General features: G+C 35.3%; 1 pseudogene; it reads left to right on the forward strand.

Annotated features, from left to right (window-relative positions):
• The first annotated feature begins 1,244 nt into the window (after window positions 1-1,244).
• On the forward strand, window positions 1,245-1,982 carry LOC101823952 (annotated as a pseudogene).
• The last annotated feature ends 3,369 nt before the right edge of the window (window positions 1,983-5,351 follow it).

A 5,351-nucleotide genomic window follows, 5' to 3' on the forward strand; every position in this document is an offset into this window, starting at 1 on the left:
AACCATGTATCATTTCAATTAATATATGTGCACTATAATATACAAAAATAATTCATATTCATTACAACATAAGTTTCATGAATATAAGAACCCTTTGTGATACTGTTGATACTTTGATAGTGTTTGTTTTAGCAGATAAAATGCATTTTTATGCTCCACTGTGTTAAAAGCCATGTGCATGTATATTCTGAGAATTGCAAATATTTATATTTTAATGTGACCAAAGGAAAATAGAAGGCAATGATGTCAGAGTCAACTGGATCACATGATAAAAAAGGCATCTATTTCCAGAACTGTTCTCATTGCCCATCAAACATAAGGAATAAAGCACAGCTATAGATTATTTCATATGACACATTTGAGTAGATAGGAGATGCTAAGACCATTCAAAAAAGAGGAGTAGCAACAGTATTATTCAAGATTAAAACAAGCTATGATATTTCAATTTGTTGGTGGTGGTGGAAGAATGAATGGGAAAAATTCCAGAACAAATTCATTAGAATTGAAGTACTTTTGTATTTTTACAGAACTCTATTTGCACATACAATAGAAATGGGAAAAATAGTTTTAAATAATTTCTCAATGATGTTTATGAAATAACATTTTGTTAGCTTTCTAGGAATTCTCATAGTATGACTTTCTTACCATTATAAAAATCAGTGAACATAGTGGCATTTGAGGATGGCATTTTAACACCCATGTTGTCTTCATCACCATGTAATTGCTTCCTCAGACTAAAGACATTGGATATATTTCAGTAATATTTTGGGGATCTGTTGAATAGTTTATTGAATTTACCACCACTATTTCAATATGGATAAGCTTACTACTTCCCTTAAATCACAATTTGTAAAGCACAGATAAAATTTAGGCAATATAATTAGTTGTGTTTTATTAAAATAATATCTGGTCGTTGTATTGTTAAACTGTGTGCATTTAAAACACATAGGAATGACTACAAATGAAACTCATATGATAGATGATAGAACAGATCTTACAAATTTAAAAGTTATTTCTTGAGTAGTAATGGAGAAAATGTTTTCATTGTGTGGAAAGCAATAAATACTTCACTCATTTCAAAGTAAAATAGCATGTTACACTGTAAAGAAGTAAATGAATATATACATTTAAGAATTCAATATTTAACATATATCAAATCAGTGGATAAATGGAAATGAGACATTTTTTCACCTCAGCTCATTGATCCATTTGGGTGTCAGCTGCATAGGAAACAGAAAGTACACATGAATGATAAGTCATTCACTAAGAAGCTGGAGTGGGTGGAGCACCGGAAGGAATGTAAGCAGCTGAACCAGAACTAAGTGTGTATGCTGTGCTAGAAGGCTAAGGAAATTTTAGCCAAAGAATCAAATGTGCAAGAAGTTTGCTGTTCTGTTATTGTCTGTGCATGGCCAATTCCATTCTTCCATATTGGAATTCTTCCATATTGGTAAGAAACCACCAAATACAAGCTGTTCATGGGTGGCTATGTAGACAGTGTTTATTATGTGGATAATGTGACTCTTGTATCTTTAAAGGCACATTATACAGAATGCATTACAATACTGTGAAAAAATGATGAAAATTGACAGATCTCCCAAGTGTATGGCTTTAATGGTGAATGTATTTGGAGGCATGGAAATGCCAACCCATGAAAATACTTTACTGACCTTTCTGATTATCTTCTACCTACAGTTTAAGTAGATGGAAGGATATTCTGCCTCCATGGCAGCCTCTCTTCATCCATACATACACTGTATCATATAAGAGCCCTGGATCATTTATAAGAAGTTCCACATGAGGAACCAATATATGTTCTCTTGTGGTCAAATCCCGATGACCATGACTGATGGGGTATTTCACACTGTGGTACTGACTACCCATTTGGACAAGGTGTTTCTGAAATATTTAACCAGGTCTATGCCAATGGTCTCACACTAGTGCCTTGTTCTCACATGCTTGTAAGAGAAGGATATAATTGAGGCCCTGATCTGTATGTGGTCAAAATCCAAATATACTTATAAAATAAAGATGTGTTTAGGGCTTATGATTGGGGAAGTCAATCTCTAAATATCCTACACTATAATCAGGTAAGTCCATTTATCCATATTAAAAGATCTGGTCCCTACAAAAGGCATATACTATAATAAATCTAACCATAGCCTTCTTTTAATAACATGAGGGCACATTTTACTTTTCTCAGGAAAATACAGCACATATAACTTGGGGAAGATTACAAACAAATGACATTATCATTTGTAAAATAATACTATGAAAAACAGTGCTCTGTCTATCATGGTATTTGAATGTATCAAAATTATGTGAGATTAATCATATATAATGGTATAGTCATTTTGCATGTAAAGAACCAAGGTTCAGAGAATTTAAGACTTACAAGATTTCAAACTTGAATAACAGTGCACATATCCCAGTAACCTTAGGATTAAGGATTCTGAGAGTGGAGGATTCTAGTAAGAATCCAGCACAGGCTATATTGGTAGCTAGTAGCTATCTCAAAATTGAAGTAAATGAATATATAAAACATGAAATTAATTTTTCTGTCAAGGCCTAAGAGCATTAATAATTTCTATGGACACAGTAAGCACATCATTACAATTTTCCTGTCAAATAACAGAATAAGACATCAACAGTCTTATTTTTTTTTTGCTAAACTCTTTATGGTTTTCCATTAGACAACTCCTCCATTATACAATGAGAAAGACATGAAGGTTTGAACTGCCATGTGGAATGGTGGAATAACTTTTTGGCTGATACAAAAGATGTTGCAAATTTGGTACACAAAATCTCCAATCTCATTTACCATAAAATTACTGCTGATTTTAAATATCATCATTTTGTAGTGGGGATGAGTGCTTATTATGAGGTGTCCAATGATACTTTAAAACTTCTTGATGAATCTAAGACTGAAAATTTGCATTAGCTTTTTTCATGTGTTTCAAACCCCTCAGAAACATTCTTGTGTTTGTAAGTGGAGATATTTTTGCTTGATCTTTTTCTTTTTAGTTATCTTTGATTTTTAATCTATAGCTTCATTTATTGGATTATTTTTAGTAGTGGAAACTTATGTGCATCAAGAAAATAATTCATCTTCTGTTTCTTAATGAATGTAAGTGTTTTAAAAGGTTTTTGACATGGGTGTTCTTGAAGAGAAGGCTTACTTTTGACTTGCATTAATGAAATCCTAAAATACTGATGCAGGAAAAGGCCATGCCAGATGATATCAGATATTATGATGTCTGGAGAACAGACTATAAAGTGTTTCACATAATAGGACCAGGAATCCATAAGAGCTATTAGTCTTTTTGCTTAGAATCCACAAGTCTTATTCTCTAGTCTCAGTGAAAACCCACCCTGTCACTACCTGTGTGGACCAGGCACTGTTTTGCGTAAATCACTCTGTCAATATTGTCTGATTTGAGAGGAGGAAGAAACATTTCAAGTGATCTGAGTCATTTACAGATAATTTACTGGATTAATCATTCAGGGAAGCCCCTGAATAATGGGGTGTTAATTATATATGTGCACATATGTGTACTGGAACTCTGCTTGCAACTTAAGGGCTAAATACTGTGTGTGTGTGTGTGTGTGTGTGTGTTTCTCTCTGTCTCTGTCTCTGTCTCTCTCTCTCTCTCTCTCTCTCTCTCTGTGTGTGTGTGTGTGTGTGTGTGTGTGTGTTGTATTCCTTCTGTTCTAAGTTTCTTCAGGACTTTTATTTGGTTAAATGGCTTCCCTGGTCCCGTGATCATTGGTCGGTGGCTTCCCTAACACTAACCCTAACCCTAACCTTAAACCTTTTATGAAAATTCTTTCTCCATCTATGGATGAGCATATGATTCCTGTCCTTCAGTCCATTTAGGTAATAATGTATTTCAATTGTTGGCTTGGAATATGTCTGGCCATCCTTGTATTATATATGGAATAAACTCTGCTTAATGATACGGAAATTTTGTTTCTTAAAAGTATTATTTTTATTATCCTTTATTATATTGAATCCTAACAACCATTTTCCTTCCCTCTACACTTTCCAGTTCCCCTCCTCTCTCTCCCCCAAACATGCTTCTCAGAAAAGAGCAGGACTCCCAGGGATATCAACCAAATACAGAATTAACAAGATACACTAAGACTAGGTACAAAAAATCATCCTGAATTAAGTAACCTAGACTCAGAAATACAAACATGGTATCTACTCTTGTTTAAGTGGACATTAGCTGTTAAGTAAAGGATACTCATGTCTGGAGCCACAGATCTAGAGAGGCTAAGTATAAGGAAGGCTCTGGGGGGTTCTGGGAGGGGGAAATAGAATACATTTTGCAGGGCAAGGTTGGGATGAGAACACAAGAGATAAAGAAATGCACAGAGAGAGTGCTGGGAGAGACAACTAGAATTGAGAACATTTGGGGTAATGTGGAAACCTAGGGCAGTGGAAATTCCCTGAAATCTAGGAGGGTGAACCAAATGAAAAGTCCTAATAATGAGATATACAGAGCCTAAACCTGCCATCTTCTATAATCAGGCAAGGTCTCCAGTAGAGGGATTGGGACATCAACCCAACCACAAAACCTTTGACCTACAATTTATCCAACGTAGAAGATGTCCTGGGAAAATGGTGGCACAGAACTTGTGGGTGTGGCTAACAAATGACTGATAATCTGAAACCCACACCAAAACAGGGAGTCCATGCCTGACACTGCCTGGAGGTTTAGAAACCAGAGGCTAGGTAACCCTGAGACCTAGGATAGAACCAAACATGTTTGGGGGAAAAAGTCAATGAAACAATTCCTAATGATATTCTGTTATATTAATTGATGGATGCCTACAGTAATTATCAGAGAGGTTTCATCAAGCAACTGATTGAAGCAGATGCAGAAACTCACACCCAAATATTAGAAGATAGATGGGAAGGAGTGTAGACACCGGAGGGAGTCATGGACAACATAAGAACACGGCCCACACAATAAACTAAACTAGACTCATCGGGGATCTTAGAAACTGAAACAGCAATCATGGACCCTGCATATATGTTATGGTTGTATAGGTTGGTGTTCTTGTGGAACTCCTAATAACGGGAGTGTGTATGTGTGGTGGGGGGCAGGGTTTCCCTTATAATTTTGCCAGCATGAAAAGTGAATTGAGAAAATTTTCATCTATGTTTATCAGGAAATCAGATTTATAATTTCTTTCTCCTTATGTCTTTATCTGGATTGACAATCAGGATAATATTGCTCCATCAACATAACCTGTCAGTATTCTAAGTGTTCTATCTTTCCTATTTATTGGACCTCTATGAGAACAATTGATGGTATTCTTCACTGTAGAGCTGATGGAATTTA

This window comes from Mesocricetus auratus, unplaced genomic scaffold, assembly GCF_017639785.1.
Source record: "Mesocricetus auratus isolate SY011 unplaced genomic scaffold, BCM_Maur_2.0 Super-Scaffold_4256, whole genome shotgun sequence".
In the NCBI taxonomy this organism is placed as follows: Eukaryota; Metazoa; Chordata; class Mammalia; order Rodentia; family Cricetidae; genus Mesocricetus; species Mesocricetus auratus.